Below are 22,117 nucleotides of genomic sequence, written 5' to 3' on the forward strand. Positions count from 1 at the left end.
TTGCATTGCATTATGTTTTATTCCTTTCATATTTCCTGGAACATAATGGTAATGTAGTTGCCTGAATATGTAACAAGGTATCTTTTGCTATCAATTTTCTGTTGTCTATCAAATGCACAATCTGGAGGTGACCCCGAGCTCTCAAATAGTTTAGGTCTAAGTACAGGAAGGAATGCAGTGTTATTTACAAAAAGCAAAGGGTACAATTAGGATTTATTTTTACATTACTCGTACCTCCAAAACATTAGTTGGAAGTGGATGAGTTTTATGTAGAATTCTTCTGTTGGTCTTCTTGGTCCATTATTGCTGTTCTGTATCAGACCACTATTTATTTTACAGCTGATTGCAACCCCTATTTCCAATATTAGTTCAGTTAATAGGGGTTGTACAGAATATATGCATGTTGTTTTCATTAAAAAAACTATAGTATTTTTTATATTTCTTGCACTAAACAGGGTAAAATCTGAAACTGAAGTCATATTCTTCTTCTTGTCTTATAAGTCAAAACATATTATCAGTTCATAGAAAAGCCTTCTGTATAATAAGCTTCTCTTTATTACAAAGCCAAAGACACATAAAAGCGATTAGTAGTCACGACTTGGAGACTAATCAGTGCAGCGTAAACATTTCTTGTATGGTAGCCTATGGTATGTATGTATGTATGTATTTCTTTATTTATAAAGCGCTATTTATGTACGCAGCGCTGTACAGTAGAATACATTAATACAAACAGGGGGTTAAAGATAATGGATAAATACAAAGTACACCAATAAATACAAATAAATACAAGGTACAGTTGCAATAAGAGTCAGAAACACAAGATGAAGGAGGTCCCTGCCCCGTAGAGCTTACAATCTATATGGGAGGGGTAACTAACAGACACAAATGGGCAAATGTAAGTGCTGTAGGTCACAGTGGGTGACATTACAGTATAAGTGGTGGGTAAGTTGGCGGAATTAGTTGCCGCAACTGACTTTTTAAAGCGTTACTACGATTAATTGCTGTGTGTTTTCACCCTAATAAAGGCTGCAGCTGGAGGAGGTAGGGGTCTGGTTATACACAGGGCTTCTCAGTGAGCATGCCATTTGTTTTGATTGTTTGGACTTTCAATTTATGTTTTTGCCCTGTTTAGTGCAGATGAAGGTGCACAGGCTTTGGGCTTGTTTCCCTTCTGAGGTGGAAAGTATGAATAAACTGTGAACAAGATTGTACTGGTAGCATCTCGCATAAGTGGTGTACCGTACATTGGATGCAGTAGCAGTTTATATGAGTGGTGTTCTATCTATTGCATGCAGTAGTATAGACTTCTATTACTAAGGTTTTATATAGTTGGCTATTAGCCTAAATAAATGGGTCAGTCAAGGTCTACTATGATTGACCAAACTGGCACCTGTGTGTGGCTACCTTTACTCTGTTCTCCTCCCTTGTACAAGCTGGGATAGACAAGCCCTATTCTTTGTTCCTATTGCTGAGGAAGGAATGCGCACAAAAAAGGCATTTTAGCCCATGTTAAGCTTTTTTTTTTAGAACGCCTTTTTTTTAAAAGTGGCACATAGCCTCAGTGAGTTATGTGAAATCACTAAACATAGATAACAGATTAAAACAATTATAATGATATAATTTACAGGCCACAGTGCTGCTCTGCTCCAGAGCTACTGGAGTTGTGTTGTTGAACTCATGCTGCATGTAACAGAGGGGGACTGTTTTGCTGGACATACAGTTACCTCTTAGTTTTGAGGAAATGTATTTATAAAGAGGCAAACTCCCTGGTAGCAAGGACTGACTGCTATTTGCTACTTTAAAGGGGTTGGTAACTTTAAAACTTATTATAGAATGGCCTATTCTAAGCAACTTTTCAATTGGTCTTATTTCTTATAGTTTTTGATCTATTTGCCTTTTTTTTTCTTTGCAGCTTTCAAATGTGGGTCACTGACCCCAGCAGCCAAAAAACTATTGCTCTGTGAGGCAACAGTTTTATTTTTATTATTAATTTTTATAACTAGTGATGAGTGAATCTGTTGCCAAACTGCGAAAATGTTGCACGTCAAAAAATATTGTTGCCCGTGTAATTTTTTTACACGCGCCGCAATTTTTCTGTATGCAGGCTACAATTTTTTGACACAAGGTGAATCTTTCCTAGGTGAATTTTGTCCCCGGTTTTGTGAAAAATCCACCAATGGCAAAAGTGGAAAATCGCAGCAAAGCCATGCCTGCCAAATTATTTCGCCCATCACTATTATGTTTTTCTATTTAAGTCCCCTCCTATTCATTTACCATCCTCTCATTCAAACTGCTTCCTGATTGCTAAGGTAATTTAGACCCTAGCAACCAGACAGCTGCTGAAACGCCAAACTGCAGAGCTGCTGAACAAAAAGTGACATAACTAAAAAACTACAATACTAGACACGGCACAGTTTTATATGATATTATGTCAGGGTACTACAGTTGTATATATATATATAAATCAGCTGTTTGTCATTCTTGCTGTGTGATACTGGTAAGAGGCATATTGTGTTTTTTGTAGCACTTGGAGAGTGTATTAGAGTAAATGCCTGATATCTAATGCTGGGTATCTGTGCATCAACGTTTCCTAAAACACTCTCGTAATAGAAACAAGATATCCCCAAATTTACAATCAGTGAACATGCAGCAGTGAATTTTGCCCGCAGAATAAGCAAACTCAAAGCTTTTCTTTCCTTCTGATCTTCTACACGTTTACTGCGTGTTGCCAAAACAGACAGACCTTAATCTCCTTTTCTTTCCATGCCAAGAGGGAACATACGCTGGTTGTGTGTGGCAGTGACACCTGAAGACAAATCACTTGTAGTCGTGTGTCTGGCCGTTTACATATGGTGGGCGCCGGCCCACAGATCCAAGTATCCTGCCTCTATATACAGAGAAACCGCTGCGGCAGTTCAGGCTACTTCCAAAGCCCGTCTGATACCTCACAGCTACTTTACTGTGTGAGCAAATTAAGACAAATGCTCCCTGTGCAATTATGAAAATCTTATTACGTTTGTGAGAACAGGCTGTGCCGAATCTGTTCCTGGCAAGCATGGACTGGTAACAGGAGCAAATTCTGGGGTTCCTAGTTGTATAGTAGCCTTTTAACCCTCTGGCTGAGGGAATCAAATTCTCCCAGGAAACTCTTTGTTCTGTTCGGCGGAAGACTTTTGTATCATAAAAATTCAAACACACATATACAGATGTGAGGATATTTATACAGGTATGGGACATGTTACCCAGAATGCTCAGGACCTGGGGTTTTCCGGATAAGGGATCTTTCTGTAATTTGGATCTCCATAACTTAAGCCTGCTAAAAATCATTTAAATAGTGAATAAACCTAATAGGCTTGTTTTGCCTCCAATAAGGATTAATAATACCTTAGTTGGGATCAAGTACAATGTTTTGTTTTATTATTACAGAGAAAAAGGGAATCATTTTAAAATATTAGAATTATTTTCTTATAATGGAGTCTATGGCAGATGGCCTTTCCATAATTCAGAACTTTCTGGATAAGGGGTTTCCGCATAAGGGATCCCATACCTGTACACTTAAAATATTATGATTAATCTGTATTCCCCCTCACAGAGATACATAAAAATCAGGTGTTTCACAAAACATGTAAGAATGGACACAGATGTGGAAATCAGATGAACGAGATACATGGGCATCTACTCATCATATAGGGAATAAGGAAGAATATATATATATATCTATTTTGTCACTCTCATAGCCATGCTTATGAAATAAACACCAACTTGCAAATTGTCTTGAAAGGTGATTGTCTACCACTATCTGCTAAGGGGCTTAATTGTTAAAATTGTGCTTTTCTGCTGTAAAAAAAAAAAAGATTACATAGACTACATTTTATTCAAATAATTAACATTTTAAAATTGATTTTCTTTTTCTCTGGAATAATTAAACAGTACCTTGTACGTGATCCCAACTAAGATATAATTAATCCTTATTGGGGGCAGAACAGTCCTATTGGGTTTATTTAATGGTTAAATGATTCCCTTTTCTCTGTAATAATAAAACAGTACCTGTACTTGATCCCAACTAAGATATAATTACCACTTATTGGGGGCAGAACAGCCCTATTGGTTTTTTTTAGGGCTCTGGTACACGGGGAGATTAGTCGCCCGCGGCAAAACTCCCTGCTCGCGGGCGACTAATCTCCCCGAGTTGCCTTCCCCCTGCCATCCCACCGGCGAACATGTAAGTCGCCGGCGGGATGGCAGACGCGGCGGGGCGATTTTGGGAAATCGCCGAAAAAGCCTCGCGAGTCTTTTTCGGCGATTTGCGCGAAATCGCGCCGCCGCGTCTGCCATCCCGCCGGCGACTTACATGTTCGCCGGTGGGATGGCAGGGGGAAGGCAACTCGGGGAGATTAGTCGCCCGCGAGCAGGGAGTTTTGCCGCGGGCGACTAATCTCCCCGTGTACCAGAGCCCTTAATGGTTAAATGATTCCCTTTTCTCTGTAATAATAAAACAGTACCTGTACTTGATCCCAACTAAGATATAATTACCCCTTATTGGGGGCAGAACAGCCCTATTGGGTTTATTTAATGGTTAAATGATTCCCTTTTCTCTGTAATAATAAAACAGTACCTGTACTTGATCCCAACTAAGATATAATTACCCCTTATTGGGGCAGAACAGCCCTATTGGGTTTATTTAATGGTTAAATGATTCCTTTTCTCTGTAATAATAAAACAGTACCTGTACTTGATCCCAACTAAGATATAATTAATCCTTATTGGAGCCTATTGGGTTTAATTACTGTTTAAAAAACCCCAGGTCCCCAGCATTCTGTATAACTGGTCCCATACCTGTATTTTCAATATTCACATAGTTTTGAAACAATGTGATAGTCATTGCACCTAAGGTCCTTTTTATTAACACAATCACGTTTGATTCCCAAACAAAGCACAATCGAACTGAATCTAAATTTATTTTGTTTTTTGCAATTGAATTTCAAAAAACATAAATCTGAAAATCGATAAGAGCTGTCAGGTGACCTTCCTGTCTAAAAAAAAAAGTTGGTTGGTTCAGATTGACCTGAAATTATTTAACATTTTCTATAAAAACAAATATATTTAATAGTAGCTGTTGACAACAGCTTGAGGGTGTTGGGGAGGAAATGGCAGCCTCCCCTCTGTTGATTCTCATATAACAACAATTTCCCAATTGGAACACAATAATTGGGGGCTAAAGATTGCAATCTAATACCATCCAGATTTCCCAATGCTCTTCTATTTCCTGGAACAATATCAATTATTTGGCAGATACCTGTTTTTTTTTTTATAAGCAAAACAACCAAGTAGAAAATAGTCAGGTCGCCAAATGAGGACGTGGTCAGCAGCAATTTAACTGTCACTACTTGCATTTATTTTTTATAATTGCACTTCTCACACGTGCACGGACTGCTAAATTCTTTTGTCAGCTCTAATTTAGTTTATGTATTGGGCATATTAACAGCTGCTTGAAATAAAATGGCAAATAAGAGCATTCTGTCCCATTCAGCCCAACACATTGTTGCCTGCGATAAAGGTTAAGCCTCTGGGGCACCCATATATGGTAGAGGAAATCTTGAAATATTAGGTTTAACGTGTAAAGTAGTGTGGGTGCTAACCATCCTTGAAACTGACTACTCAACAGACAGAGGTGTAGAACTGTTTTGCAAATGGACCCACATTCTGTTACGCCATAACCAGAATAAAATAAATTGATTTGATAAATAAATGTAATTTTAATTGCTTCTCTTTCTATAGAGGCCCACATTGTTCATCCCCTAGTCGGACTTCCGAGCCACTGCATAGTTGCTGGCATAAGTGGAACCACAGAAACTAGAAGACCACTGACAAACTGGAGAGCTGCAAAACAAAAAGTTAAATAATATAGCTACTGGAACTGGCTTAAAATACCATTTTTTTTAAAGTGTGCTTCTTATATATATAGTGGTGATGATAAGGCCTTCCGCTGTTCTCCACTGAGTGCATATTCCAGGTGCAGTTGCCTTATCAAGCAAGTCTTGAAATATTATTAATTTTGGTGATCCTCTACATTATCTTATCACTGGCCCAATGACTAACACAGTGTAATTACCTCTTGGTCAGTGATCCCCAACCAGTGGTGTGCAAGCAACTTCATTGATGTTGCTCCCAGTGTCCTTAATGTAGATGCCCATTTTTAAATCTCTGGCTTGGAGCCAAGTTTTTGGAAGGCTCCAAACAGAGCCTCCTGCAGGCTTGCAGTCCACATGGGACTACCAAATAGCCAATTACAGCCCTTATTTGGCATCCCATGTGTGGCTCACCAGCACTTTTTACATCTGAGTGTGGCTCACAAGTAAAAAGGTTGGAAATCCCCTGCGTATATAGTATATTTTGTGCTCACTATTTAAAAAAAATTGTGCACAGAGCATTGGAGTGGGTCAAAACCAATAGTGAGTTTACTTTGTAGATGCAAAGTGTTTTGCGCACTCCACAATTTGTGATAGGCGCTGGTGTCAGTTTTAGACTGGGGTACCTGGGATCCAACGGAGGACCTGACCTCAAGCTCCACCACTGCTATTCACCCAATTGGTGCCAAACGTGCACCGAAGGTGTCACTTTTCAAAGGTCTAGTCCATAACACCAGTGACTCATGGTATATATACATAAATATCAATAAATGTTGAGCAACTACACACAAATCAGGACTGGTTATTCAGGGTTAAAATAGAATACGAAAATCTTCAAAAGGCCCGCACTCCAATTTGCAGTGAGTCAAATACGTTTCAAACCACTTTTGAAAGACCCATGAGAAAGGCCCTGAGGGCCAAAACATTGGATGTGCAGATGCACTAAATAAAAACTATTTGATTCACTGCAAATTGGAGTGCGGGTCCTTTTGGCTGGCATATTGGGACTACAATTATATATATATATATGTGCCTGTGTATTTGTATGTGTGTTTGTATGTATATGTGTCTGTGTTTATTAACAAACATTATAGTAAATCTGTTTCTGACTGCAATTACCTTATTTACCACTGCACAAATCTCAGGATTTGCAAAGACACTTCTACTATTATAACAATGGTAACTTCTCCAGTTTTTAATATTTGCTTAATCCCAGTTTCCAACTCTGTGGAATTCATTAGAGGAGTGCACTTGCAGAGGAACTTTCTTTGCTCAAATACCTTCACTAATTTTTGCACAAGCAGCTGGGAAATGACAACACACATTTAGGGATGAAAGGTTGTAGGGTTAAACTGCAGCAATTTGTCGTTGGTGTCTGTTCTTTTTCTGCTAATTTGTCACCTTGAGCCAATTTGGAATTATATTCAGGCTTCCCCTTGCTATATAGTGCTATAAACACCAGAAGGGAAGGATCAAATACCTATATTTGAAAGCATGCTAGGGATAAGCCAGTCTGGAACCAACATAGGGTGCAAATGAAAGTCTGTAGATATAAGCTGCTTTTAAAGGAGACATATCCTATAAAAATTATGAATGTGCCAGTGAATTATACTCCTCTAGATATTGAAGGATAGTGCTTAAAAATGTTGTGTTTCGAACTGATTTTTTGAGAAATTCCTCCAAAACTTCACTAGCCCCGCCCATCTGTTCCATTTCCTGCTGGCTGAATTCTCTGGATGTGCAGGGGAGCCGGCGGCTTTCAGTACACTGCACTGTAGGATAGGAACCAATCAGCAGCTAGGCTGACCTGATAGGGAACTGAAGCCTGTCTGTGCTTGTGTGACTGCAGGGCTGTGATTGGCTCTCCCCCTTCTACTGTGCTTCTGGCAGGGACCGTTAGGGCACGCCCACTCTTCATTTCACACACCAACAGAGAAATGAGAGGATCTATAGAGAGCTCCAATAAAGGGGCCATTGTTACAGATAAGGATAAAGTGAAACCAGCACCGTATATTATTCATAATTGCCTAAAAAATTAGGGTTTTCCCCATTTATCTGATATGTCTCCTTTAAAAGCTGGTAATAGCAGGTGGCACTTCATGGCACTTGAAGGTACCGATCTATAACCAAGTTACCATGTAAGCCTATTATTAAGCAGATACATGCTCAGCACTCATTGCATAGGCCCAGCTGGGACATCCCACATTACCACATGTCCAGTAATACGAGGCTCGAAAAAGTATCGTTTACCTAGAACGCTGTTTCTGGTTTAGTGAACAGCTTAAATATTAATAATATTTTATTTTAAATGTTGTTATGATGCTTTGGTCAAATGAAACAGGTAGAGAGAAAAGGCTCGGCTGAGTATGATCCAAAGTTCTTCTGCCAAACAATGCTTCATGTGTGTTGGCTTGTCTTTATAAAGTGCTTTTGGATAGGGGATTCATTGTAATGGAGTTTATAGGCCTTTGATACACGACCCACTTCAGAAATTTTAAAGAAAGCATGGCATGTTATGAATGGCACCACTGTAGATTTTGTTCGAAGTGTAATGTTACTACATTGTCATTGCAGACAAATCCCCTTAGAAGTAAGCAAACAATGTAGTGTTGGGGAAAGCTAACAGATTACTGGTTTGTACAACATGATAGGTCACTGGTGAGACTTCACCTTGTGTTGAATTTGTAAATCTACAGAAAGATACTAGGCAACAGAAACATACATTAAAGCTGAAAACACCCTTAGTCGAGAGAGAGAGGTGATACCAATTGACATTCAAATACATAAAGGGCATATTTTAACATCAAAATACCTGTGGCTAGAAGCCGAAAATTAATGGGGAATGTAACAAAATACATTTATTGAAAAATGCAATTTATACACATTGACGTAATACAATTTATGGTGCCACAAACCCAAACATACATGTACTAATAACCGTTTCTAGAATACTGGTTATTTTGCATCATTAGTTAAGAGGAAGCCATGTGTAGGTTCCATGTATGTGTGGGCAGGGATTCTCCATGACTTATTCAAACCTCCCACTAACTCTCATACCTTTATTAGCGTAGACTTGTACACTCACTAGTAACCCAGAATTACTGCCTGCTCAGTTCAGGTGTATAGTACTCCTGTGCAAGCATAGACAACAGCAAGTAGGTAGAATTACATTATTTTGCCATTTTTTTTCACCTAGCTCTTTACCTTGTAATCTAATCTAGCACTGGGATGGACTACTACTCATGAAAGAATGCAGATAAAGACTTGTGGGGGGTGGCTACTGACTCCAAGCAAAGTAGAGAAGCTCTGTATAAATGTATTTTTTGTACCTTGTCATACTGGTGTGTAGGCACCATCTCAGTACATTGTGCCTGCATCTGAGCTTTCAGAAGGAGCCAGCGATACACATTAGAACTGCTTTCAGGCAACCTATTGTTTCTTCGATTCCCATGTAACTGGAGGAGTCATGAGCCGGACTTTTATGATACCTACCACTAACAATACAGGTGTCAGGGAGCTGTTATCTTGCTACCATCCCATTAATCTGCTGATTGGCTGCTGGGGGGAAGGGGTGATATTACTCCAACTTGCAGCTCAGCAGTAAAGTGTGACTGGAGTTTATCAGAGCACAAGTCACATGGATGTGGCACCCTGGGAAATGAAGAATATGGCTAGTGCCATGTGAATTTCGGAAAATTATATACAAAAGAATCTGAAAAGAAAGGATGATAATTTGCTTACAACAACTGATTTGCCTGGGCTCCCCCCTGCCCATTCTCCCTGGCTGCGGCCTGTGTTCTCTGCTGCTCCTTAATTTATGCATCTAAACGTTCCACCCCCCTTCCACCCGGCACAAATACATTACCAACAAACAATGTTGGTGCTGTATTCCCAAGGCAAGTGAAACAGAGTGCATAGACTTGCAGTAATACAAGATGGACAGAACACAGTGTCAAACGTGCAAAGAAACAGCCAATTAAAGCCTTCTTTTGTACTTCGCACACTGCGTTCTGTAAATGACCCCTAATTTCTCCAATTTTAATAACAATGCAAAAGATATGGCAAAGCACCCAATGGAATTGCACCACCTCAGGAAACTGATAACCTCACTTTGGATAATTTTTTTTGCAATGATTGGGTCCATGTGTAACTAGGTTAGGAAAGGTATCTGCACTATTGGGAATGTCTGGCAAAACAACAAAGCTATCTCCTTTTCACAACTGAGAATTCAGTTTCACATATCAAAGAGCCAATAGCAAATGATAAGGTTGCATGGAGCTGCGCCATGACGTCTCTCCACCTGCATTTTCTACACAGGTAGAGAGAATTCGTAGTAGATATTGGTGCAAAAATACATGCTTTCTTATTTAAGCCCAAAATCCACTCCATAGGGTTGATTCACTAAATGTCGATAAGTTTTATTGCACGCTTTTTTGCGTTAAAATTGACGCAAAAAAAACCGCGTTAATTTTACAGCATTGCGTTAATTAGAGAGCAGAAATAATACTAACGCATGATTCACAAACACTTAGACGCGCTAAATATCGCATTAGTCTGTGCGAAAATTAACACCTACTTGAGGCAGGCGGTAATTATAGAAAAGTACAGTTCATGAGCTTTTGGCAACACAATATGGACTTTGCAGTGGGATTTATTCAAGTCTGTGTTGGCCCTAGAGTGATGCAGCCACCAGTTTGCAGGGAAATGGGCATTTTCAGTACAGTAATTTTCCGAAAGTAATGGCATGTATGGCTAACATGGTGTGCGTTTTTTCACACGCGGTGATTATTTGTACTTGGTGCGTTGATTAGTGCGCGTTCCGTCAAATATCGCACGAAAATAGTCTTAGCGACTAAAATAATGCAAGCAGCACCGTGTGTAAATTAACGCAAGTATCCTTTTAGTGAATCTTGCGTTAATTCGTGAAAAATTAGACGCAATAAAAATTTTAACGTACGCTATAAATAACGCACGTTTTATCAACCTTTAGTGAATCAACCGTCATATGTCTTCACACAGGCTGGTGCAGATGGGAGGGCATCAGCTTCTCTCCAGCTTCTCTCCAAGACTGAATCAAGACTTAATCAAGTGATTAACAGCCCACAAAGATGGAAATTAGCCATTTATAGCTGAATAAAGGTCATACTAAGGGACTAATCTCAATACCCTATGCTAAATTACAGCCACACTGATTCTCTGGATACAATTTAATTTAAGAAGAATGGCAGGAAGCTTAAAAGGCAGCTTAACATATCTCAAAAAATTACAGAAATCATATCATTCAAATATACATTTTTCACAGGGCATATTATACTCCAGTAAGATGATGCTATATAAATGCTGCAAGAGATCCTCTGCACTCACCCATTATCAATATATAGAACATTAAGACATTCGGTGCATTTAAGCTACTAAGAAATGCCCTCCCCTTTAAGCAAAACAGGGATTGTTTGTCCATATATTGCAATATACTTCAAGCTGGCCAACTGCGTCAAAGTCATCCCTTTTGACCAGTTCCTACACTGACTTATGCGATTCATTAAGAATTCTACTGCTTCAATATACATTTAGCCAAGGGACTAAGTTTTACCTGCAACTTTCTTGCTTTCAAGGTTAAAACCCCCATATGGTTGCCCTTTTATTGGCTCCACTGGGATCACCTGACTGCAGCTGGGAAGGGTGGGAGCTACAACAAGGAGCTGGCCACTGCTCCAGTATAAGCTAAAGCAAAAAAAGGGAAAGTTGTGCTCAACCACTAAATTTTAAACCATTAGGCGGGGGTGCAATGAGGTTGTGACCACTTCTATTGCAATATATGGACAAACAATCCCTGTTTTGCTTAAAGGGAAGGGCATTTCTTAGTAGCTTAAATGCACCGAATGTCTTAATGTTCTATATATCGATAATGGGTGAGTGCAGAGGATCTCTTGTTGTTGTTTCTATGTATTTTGTGGTCACAACCTCATTGCACCCCCGCCTAATGGTTTAAAATTTAGTGGTTGAGCACAACTTTCCCTTTTTTTGCTATAGCTATATAAATGCTGCCAATGCAGACACTTGTACCAGGTATATGCATGGACAACATAACTACATTTATATGCTGTGGGATTGTCCCCTTATTGGGTTAAATCTTAATTACCCAAGATAATGCTCTCGTGATTACAATATGAGAACCATGTGTTCTTGCCATGTTATTGGATTCCAAAATAAATAAATATCAAAGCCTTTCCATCCAGGAGTCACTCCTGTTTGCGAAAAGGTTTATCACACATATGGAAAACTTTAATTTCCCGGCTTGCCAACATATAGGGGCCCATTAACTAAACCTTGAATTAGTATTTATGAGATAAAATCGTATTTTCACTTATCGACCATTTCGTAAAGTCGACGATAATTTCGTTAAAATTCCATGACTTTTTTGTGGTTTTCGTTACCTTCCACGAAAAAGTCGTACTTTTCGCAATGACTACGACCATTTTGGAATTAGTTCAATCTTTGGTGTCATGACTCTCTTTTGGCCAGGTTGGATCTCTCGAGTGCCATTGAGTCCTATAGGAGGCTTCGAAACCAGACATTGAAGGCTTCAAAGCCAGAAAGGTTTTCATACCGTTTACAAACGTTCAGATCTGAAAAGTTCATGAACGCAATCATAATATTTTTGTGCGACCGATAAAAGCATTTTTGTGACATTTTAGAACATTAGAAATTACTCCAAATTTTTTCCTTATCGTGATTTTAACCACCATTTTAATGAATGGGCCCCATAATATCAGAAACCTGCAGCATTGAGCAATTAAATACTAAACTTTACACACCTACAGGAACTTCAACGCCATACTAGTTACCCTGACCTTATGTCTCGGCCCTCCCTTTTAGAATGTAAGCTCTTGCGAGCAGGTCCCTCACCCTAGTGTCACTATATAAATAATAATAATAATAAAGGCGGCCATACAGGTTAAGATCCGCTCACCTGGCGTGGTCCTAAGGGTGGGCGATATCCTGTGAGTTCAGGCTAGTTCGGTTAAAACGCCGGTAATAAGCACAATCGGTTTGGGGACTGCATCAACGAGCCGATGCGGTCTCCGATCCGACTACATTTTTTAACCTGCCCGATCTATATCTGCCCAATTCCAGACCAGATTTTGGTCGGGCAGGCCTGTCGTTTGTGCCAAATTGGTCTAAGGGACCTTAAGAGAGGCATCCCCTATACAGTTTCACAGAATTTGGATGGATATGTACCATATTATGTCCTCTCTTGTGACTGACATTTACATTACCAACTGCAGGTTGTGACAGCGTCAGCTTCTCAGAGAAACCCTAGGACTGCACTTTGCTCAATAGCAGCCAATAGATGTGCCATCCTAAAATGCTTAAAGTACACAAACTTGGAATCCCTTTCCTTAAGTAATGGGGACTGTCCCTTGTAAGTCGTGCATGAGTGTGACACTACAGCTGACACTAATATTGTTTATGTCTCCTAAAATAAAATACTGGAGTTTAGGAACCAATCTGAATAAGGGCTGATATAATGTACAGTAAGGGCTACATTCATGAAATCACGAGTTCAAATCCCGAATGGGAAAAATTCGGATTGGATATGATAATTTCTGCTGAATGCAAATATCACGAAAATGCTTACGAATAAATCGTATTAGTCACGATAATATCATATTGGCGATCCGAAATGTTGGTACCGAACAATTGTAAACAGCGGGAAAACCTTTCCGACTTTGATCCTTCTGTGCATGATTTTGGAAGCCTCCCATAGGAATCAATGGCACTCTGCAGCTCCAACCTGGCCCAAGTACAGTCACAATACCAAAGCTTGAATGAATCCGAAACTTTCGTACTCGGCGCAAAGCTACAAAATTGCTGCAGGAAATATGCTCGGAGTGTTCGTGGATTAATAAATGCCCCCTAAGTGTTCCTAGATAAGCAGACTCAGCGCACATTGCAGGATTTTTTACAAAGGGCTGAACTGAAGAATATGCTTGTACTGGCTCCATGTGGTGTGTGCATTGCTGGAGGAGATAAGAAGGCTTTGCTGAGTCAGAGGAAACATAACTTCTTAACTTTTAGGCCAATAGTACTCAGGGTTCTTTGATCTGTGATACTACCCACTGTTTATCGCTTCCTATTTACTGTGGATTGCAAAGTCCCCATGAAAAAGTTCCACTCCCCCCCCTTGCAGGGTTAATTCTTAATGAAAATTCCCTTTAATAGTACATAATCATTATATACAGTTTAATATATATACTTAAACATAAAAACAAAATCAACAGCTTCTGCTGGTACATACAAGGCTTGCTTTTCATGTACCCAGTCCATGGCAATGGCTGTTTTATGTTGCTTTGTAATTAATACAAATTAAGTCCTATACGCTGAGTGAACAACCACAATGGAGCTTTTTCTAGGAAACGGCAGTCGCGGGGGATACATTGTAACTACAGCGCTGTTACATCACAGGCTTATCTGGCCAACTGGGATAAGCTGAGACTGGAGTCTCAGATTGTGGTTGGGCTAATTATACAGTAGGAGATACAGGCTACTTCATAAAAGCAAATTCTGTCCCCAGAGGATGGCACTTTGACTTCTGTACAACAGATCCTTCTGTCGATTTCTCTTTTACAGGCAAACAGATGTTGCTAGATGCACACAGTAACCATTTATTGGGGTTATTATTTATGTTAAAGCAGATTTTGGTTATCCTATGGCATATTCATAACTTTTTGACTATGGCCACTACAAAGCCAGGCTCCTTTAGGGCTGTGAGAGACAAGGAGATTAGGGCGATTTGGCGAATTTGTGGACGTTTCCTCTCACGGCAACTTCCGCGACTTCGGCATATCACGGGGCCGTGTATGCCATCCCACCGGCGATTTACATTCTAGCTGGTGGGATGGCATTTCGGGGAGATTAGTCGCCTGCGACAAGGGAGATTTGTCGCTCAGTGACTAAACTCCCCGTCTGTCACAGCCCTTAGAAGGTTAATTTATGAGTGCAGACACAATTGGTCGTTAGGTCGTTGCGTTCAAACATGTTCCTTGCACTTACATTTAGGGGCACATTCATCAAAGTACGAATTCCGAGTATGATTTCTGAAAATTCGCATTAAATACGAAAATTTCTGATGTGTGTTAAGTTTGCCAAAAGTTGTGTCGTGCTTGAACGAAAATATTGTGGTACGATCCGAAAATTACGCAATGTTCATATCCGAACAAAGTCAGAAAACCTTTCTGACTTTGAACCTTCATTGCATGATTTTGGTATCAGCTTCAACCTGGCCCAAGGAAAGTCATGATTCCGAAGTTTGAATGAGTCAGAAACTTTCTTACTCGTTTCAGCAAATACGATTTTGTCGCATAAATTGTTGCAAAGTACGACGGAAATTAATGAAAAATGTTGCAGAAAATACACAAAAGTTTAGAAAAACTAAGATATAATTAATCATTATTAGAGGCAAAACAAGCCTATTGGGTTTTTTTCATTTTTAAATAATTTTTAGCAGACAAGTTATGGAGATCCAAATTACAGAAAGACCCCTTATCCGGAAAACCCCAGGTCCCGAGCATTCTGGATAACAGGTCCCATACCTGTACTAAAATGTAATAACAACTTATTATAACATATTATAATCTGACCTTGTAGTTCACATGGGTACAGCAAAGTTTATTTGAAGACATTATTTTTTTCCATTCAGTACTTAACTTCCATATTGGAGACCTGTGCTCCTCTTTAATATTGCTGTTGTCCTACCTGTGTTGGTATTGCCTTTGAGAGAAGAGAATAAAAGATATAAACAAATATTTTTTAAGTTATCTAGCCTTGTCTGGTGATATTTTTATAAGAAGCTGCTTGCTGCTTTTTAAAAATGAGCTTCATGTAACCCTGTCATTTTAGTTCAGCATTAGGTGGGACAGCCATTAATACCTATTTTCAAATGTCACATCTTTATATAAAACATGCAGAAATGCTACTATGTCTGCCACGGTGGGGCCAGTCCTGAAAGTGGATGGTGGCGAATAAAGGGCAGTCTGTTTTGATGGAGCTGTTTTATATCTGCAGTATGTGTGCCTACTTTTCATAATTAGGTGTTGGGTAACATAGCGTACCAGGACTGGAATAGCTCAAACCACAAGAGGACAGCATCCAATGTAAACTAGTTAGGATGAATTTATTCTTCCTTATTCCTCAGGAGCCAAGAGTATTTTCAGGTGATTGGTGAAAGCATCAAGCAGGATAATGACAAACAAAAGGGTGTGTCAAATTAATTTTCTTCCAACATGCTCATGAAATCTGTCACCCTGTTATTGAGGAGTTATAGACATAGTCCTACCGCAGGCTGTTTTTCAGGCTGGTCCTCTGTTTGACTTGGTTGGTTTCCATTTTGTGCTACTTGATGTGAAGACGTTTTAATACTTATCACAAATGTCCAGTGTTTTTCGAGGTGGAGCAGTGTAAGGGGTGGAATGAGTGCGTATGCATCTCAATGTATAGACAATTTAATGATCAGCACATATTTATTGTTCTGTTATAAGAAGACACATTAATGGATTAGGTAAAACCACTCCTAGAATTTACTGAGAAGACAATGAGCTTTACACATATATATTTGACAATGTGCATTAATCAGTACACCCACCATACAATTCTACTCCCTTTAAATACCTGGATGTATATCATTTTAGGACTGATAGTTGATATCTATCACTTGTAACTCACTGTGCCCCTATGTAACCACCATTGAAATTGATGGGGACCATCACAGGGCAAGGCCTACACGTGGGCAATCTCATCATATCATATAAATCATCATCATACATGGATAATAAGTAAATGGAGGTAACAGACAAAAATACAGCAAATTTAATTTTACCTCATGATGCTCTAACCTTTTGTTAGGTGTGTTTTGCCAAAGGTGGAGACTTCTGTTTTAACATTTGACCATTCTTTACCTGAGTCACTGATGGCAAAACAACCCTTAGCACATAATAATTACACACCTTAGGGACCCCCTAACAACTATCCAAATACTAACAAAATCCCAGAATGAACCCCTGCCAGGTTCATTCAGACCAAAGTCCATCAAGTTCAACCCCTCCAAGTTTCCACAACCTCACTGCCCTCACTGTGAAAAACCACATACGCTGCTTTAAATGAAAGTTCCGTTTCTCTAATTTAAAGGTGGGGTGCTCTCGTGAGCTAATCATTTTTATGGGAAAAAAGAACACCCCCTATATGCCTATAATCCCCTCTAATGTATTTGTACAGGGTAAAGCAACTCCAACCCTGACAGTCTAACCTCATAGCTTAAATCTTCCATCCCCTTTACCAGTTTAGTTGCAGTCTCTGCACTCTCTCCAGCTCATTAATATCCTTCTTAAGGACTGGAGCCCAAAACTGCCCCCATACTCAAGGTGAGGCCTTACCAGGGACCTATAAAGGGGCAAAATTATGCTTTCATCCCTTGAGTCAATGCCCTTTTTTTTTATAAAGACATAACTTTATTTGCTTTAGTAGCCACTAAATCACATTGCCTGGAATTAGACAACTTGTTATCTACAAAAATCCCCAGATCCTTATTTAATGTATAACTTGTATTTATATTATTTCTGCCAAAGTGCATAACTTTGCACTTTTCAACCTTGAACCTCATTTTACATTTTGCTGCCCAGTTTTCCAATTTTGTCAAATCGCTCTGCATCCTTATAGTCTACATATCTCTTAGACTTTATTAAATGGAATAAAAAATTCAACCTATGTGGAATGTGCATGTCTATGAGATTGCAACAGAAGTGCACTGGCACAATTTGTACATATCCCCAAGCAGGGCACAGGTGGAGGCCCCCAAAAAACATTTGTTTTCAGCTAATGTGTGTGCGTACTTATGGGTCACCCATTGCCCCCCTACTCATCCTTAAGGCCCCCCTGTTCCCCCAGCCAACCCCGGAAGGTCTGCCACCCTATAGTTATACCACTACACAACTATCACATGTCTGTCTAAAGCAGGCCACAAAACGTTTTGCTTAGGTGGTGATCCAAACTAGGCTAATATGATTCCACAATAGGGGCTTTGCAAACTCAATCAATGTCCCAATACTGTCCTCACCCAACAGAATTTTCAAGGCTTTACAACACTTATCTAACCAATGCCATGAAATCATTGAGGCAGGACATCATTTTATGCCATACATGGTCAAATAAAATAACATTTCCTTTACTGAACAGTATTGGGCTTGAAGGTTAGGGTGCCCAAGACAAGCCCCTTGCCCCAATTGCCCTGAAACAGCCCCTGCTCCTAGGTGTCTACCTGAACCACCCCCCACCCCAACACAGCTCAATCACCAACACAAATCCCCCTGCAACAAGACAGGAAGTGGGGAGATTTGATTTGCCAGATTTACAGAAAGGCCACAACTAGGGAATAGCAGGCAGAAGAAATACATGCACAGCGTTCCAACCCTGTTGCTGAAAAAGGTGCAAAGGAGCCATGCACAGACATTATTTACTGCTGGTGTCCAAGTGGTTCAACTGGCACCTGCAATTACGCTAGAATTCTATAAAATAATATTGCATTGTGGGAATAAAACTGCAGATTGTGTTTTACACTTGATTTGTAAAAGAGCTCTCTGATGAGTAATAATGAGCTTATTTATGTACTTTACAGTTATGCTTCTGTGTTTATTTCTATGGGACTATAGCTCAATGGATATGCTGCACACTGATACTTATATGCCCCGGTAATCCTACCATATTCTGCACCCAGTGCTGTAATGAAAGGAAAGCAGAGGACCTCATTGTAATCCCAATCCTTGTCTTATTGACAGCTTTTACTAAATATTATACAAAACATCTTTTCTAGCCCAACTGCACTGCTTGTGGTGAATAGTATTCCAAGTACCTTTCTTATCCTGCAGTATTTTTTTTGTTGGTTGTAACACTTCTATTTGACTTTCAATAACAAAAAAACAAACAAATCCCAATTTATTATACTAGTGCCACAGTAAATACTCAGAGGTTCCCAAACCAGCATACACATTTTTCCTGTGATGAAACCACAGAAGTCTCTGTGCGTACTCTCACACATGCACTCCTTGAGTTCCGATTAAGTGTTGGGCCCTAGAGGAATGGTTTCAGCACCCAGCCAGCAGTCCTTATTAACAGAGACATTAGGATGAAGTTTGTTTTCAGCAAAGCAATTGTTTATCACACAGGGAAGGTGCTGAAAAGCATAGATCCCCCAGCAAGTTAAGACTATTTATCACTTTTCCTGCCAGTGGCCCAACGAGATGAGGACAGAAAGCATCCACAGCATTTGTGTGTCAAAACAGCAGCCTGCGGGGATCACTGACAAGCATCAGCGTTCTAATTGGATACAATACGCTCATATAAACATGAATTCTAGTACAGCTTGCATACAGAAACTGTGCAAAATATTACACTAATTATTTATACCAGACTGCTGCCCCCTACCCTACCCTTGTGACTATGCATTGCTAAGCTGTTTGCTATTAACACAAATAAGCTTGGCTGCTGAACTGACATATGAGCTACTGACTTGTGGGAACAGAATGGGGGTCTATTTTACAAAGTGCAGGGCAGAGTGTATTGGGACACTTCTCTATGAATGCAGCCATTTTGCATCACAGAGCAAAATTAGGGAAGACTTGTACATAGGCCTTACTAGAAGCCATTGATTAACAGTCAGCTCAGGTCTAAGGGCTTTGTGGTTTGGTGGGTATAGGAATACAACCACAGCATGTATCTCGGGTATTGCCCAGGTCACAATACATGCCTATCTGTCATTTACTGGATCTCAATGTGTATAAACTAAAAAAAATAGATATCTTTTATCACAAGACCTTTATTCTAGTAATGAACATATTTAGGGGATGCCATAAAGAATGCTAGATTTAAATCATATACATACTAAGGGGTTACAAGATAAATTGAAGCATCTTGCACGTTTAACCACATAACTTTTTCCACTAAAATAAAGTAGCCCAATGACCTGTAGTGTAACGTAGGGAAGCAGGGGCATGACAGATACGTTGGACAGACTTAGCCACTCCCAGTTGCAGGTGATTCGTTGATTCATAAAAGGTATAAATGCTGGTAAACCGTTCCCGCTTCTCAATCCATTTTAGTCAGCATAGTAAAACGCCCACCCTCCCTCCCTATAGAGGTGGAGATAGAGGAGTGGTGTGGGCGGGGTGATTGAGTTGGGGGAAAACAATGGTTGGGTTAGGAGGGGAGTTTTATAGTTAATTGGGGCTGGCATGCTTGGAACCTCAGGGGTAAGAAAGTGGATTAGGAGGTGAGTTTTGCTGGGTAGTTGGTTCTGGGCTAGAAGGGCAGCTGGCAGCGCCAGTTGCGCTGCGCAGTTATTGGATTGTTACAGTGTTTGGTTATTTAAAAGTTGGTTTGTTTGTTATACAAACATTTGTGTTATGTTTGAGATGTTTTGTTTCACATTTGTTATTTATGTTATGTTTTAAATTAAAACTTTGATTGTTGTTAATAAATTTTCTGCGGCCATTTTATCCCAAGAATTGGTGTTCGTGTGTTTATTGGGGTTGGTAAGTAAAGAGGTAAAAGGGGGTGTTGGTTGGGTCAGGATCCGACGTTACTCATGTCAGGACTGATCTGTCGGCTTAGTCTGATCGATTCTTACATTATACCACATACCCCCCCCCCCCCACTATAAAGTGGCAGCAGTTGTTAAAGCTCCCTCCTCATTGAGGTGAAGTCTATTCCAACAGAAGCGCACGTAACTACTCAGCTCAGTAACTGCACACATTTGTTACAGTAGATGCAGGTTAATACTTAGGTAAAGACTATCAGGGTATATTATTCCTCCAGTGATCAAAATTGTTTTGTTAACACTTTTAAACCAATCACAATACTGACTCATTTCTTATTTTTTGAGGACCAGTGAATAACAACCAGGCATTTCCAGAGAATTTGGGGGAAGTTTTATTTACTTGTAATCTTTTTTTATCTTCTTGTGCATGATTTTGGCCAGTGCAGCTCCACTTCACTTGCCTTTCCAGTTATCCAGACTGTTTGCCTAAAATAAATGATCAGAATGACAGAAGATAGCAAGTATGGCCCCTCTTGGTACAGTCTTGTCCATTTAGCAAAGGGCTGATTGGTCAGAAAGCATAACCAATAGGCCAGTGTATTGCTGCCTTTAGGTTATATTAGATTGCTGACCCTGAGTAGGGGTCTGGCTAAGTCTTAGAAGTGAAATGATTAATGAAAGTGTGGAGGGACTGTGGAGCCAACTAACTGCCTAATTCCCTCCGGGCACAATAGGGTTAACTCACCCAGCTCTTTTCCCGCGAAAAACAGCCGCCTTGCTCACCCCTCCTCTTCCCGGCATTCCCAGCACCGCACTCACCACTGCCTGGCGTGTCTGGATCTGCATCTCCTTCCCTCCCTTCCTGTTTCAGGCACTCTTGTTTTATGACAGTTAGGTTCGTGTAGGTACGTATATGAAGTTCTATAAAATACTGTTTTTCTTATTGTATAAAAAAAAGTGGAAATTGTTTGCGGGTGATAATGATAGTCCTTGGCCATTTAATCAGTGGGGTTATTTGATGTCTTCCACATGCCCACTGTATTCGCAGTGACTGGCATTCAGGCTATAAGACCGCTATGCAGTTTGTTAAATGTTTGGTAAAGGTGAAATACATGGCAAGGACTATCGATGATGTATCTTATAATAAAGCTGTGGCCGAACTCCACCCCTCTCAATGGTGTCCGTGTGTTTTCTTGGTCAGGCGAGGGTATCGATTGGAGCAGGGTAGGAAGGGAGGGAATAAGTCTCCGCAGTCACAGATATCACTTCTGATTCTCTAGTAGACCAGTGTGGTGGGAGGTATATTAACTGTCATAGGGCCACTGTAACTCTGACTTAGATATCAGGCTTTGGAAATGAGTTTTTCCCACTGGGAACTACACTGGTGCTAGGTGGTCTGTTTCAAAATAAAGATGCCATTCCATGTTGCTGAGATGTTGTAGACACATATTAAGCCCTTTATATAATAAACATCAAATCTTTCTCTGTAATTTATTCTTATTTTAACAACGTCTAAACTTTTTCTTTAGTAGTCCATCAGAAGAAACCTGCAGGGCCGGATTTGTAATTCCGCCGCCCCAAGGCCGCCCCTGTCCGTCGCCCTCCGTGCATGCACGATCGGCAC

The sequence above is a fragment of the Xenopus tropicalis genome, chromosome 10, assembly GCF_000004195.4.
Source record: "Xenopus tropicalis strain Nigerian chromosome 10, UCB_Xtro_10.0, whole genome shotgun sequence".
Classification (NCBI taxonomy): domain Eukaryota; kingdom Metazoa; phylum Chordata; class Amphibia; order Anura; family Pipidae; genus Xenopus; species Xenopus tropicalis.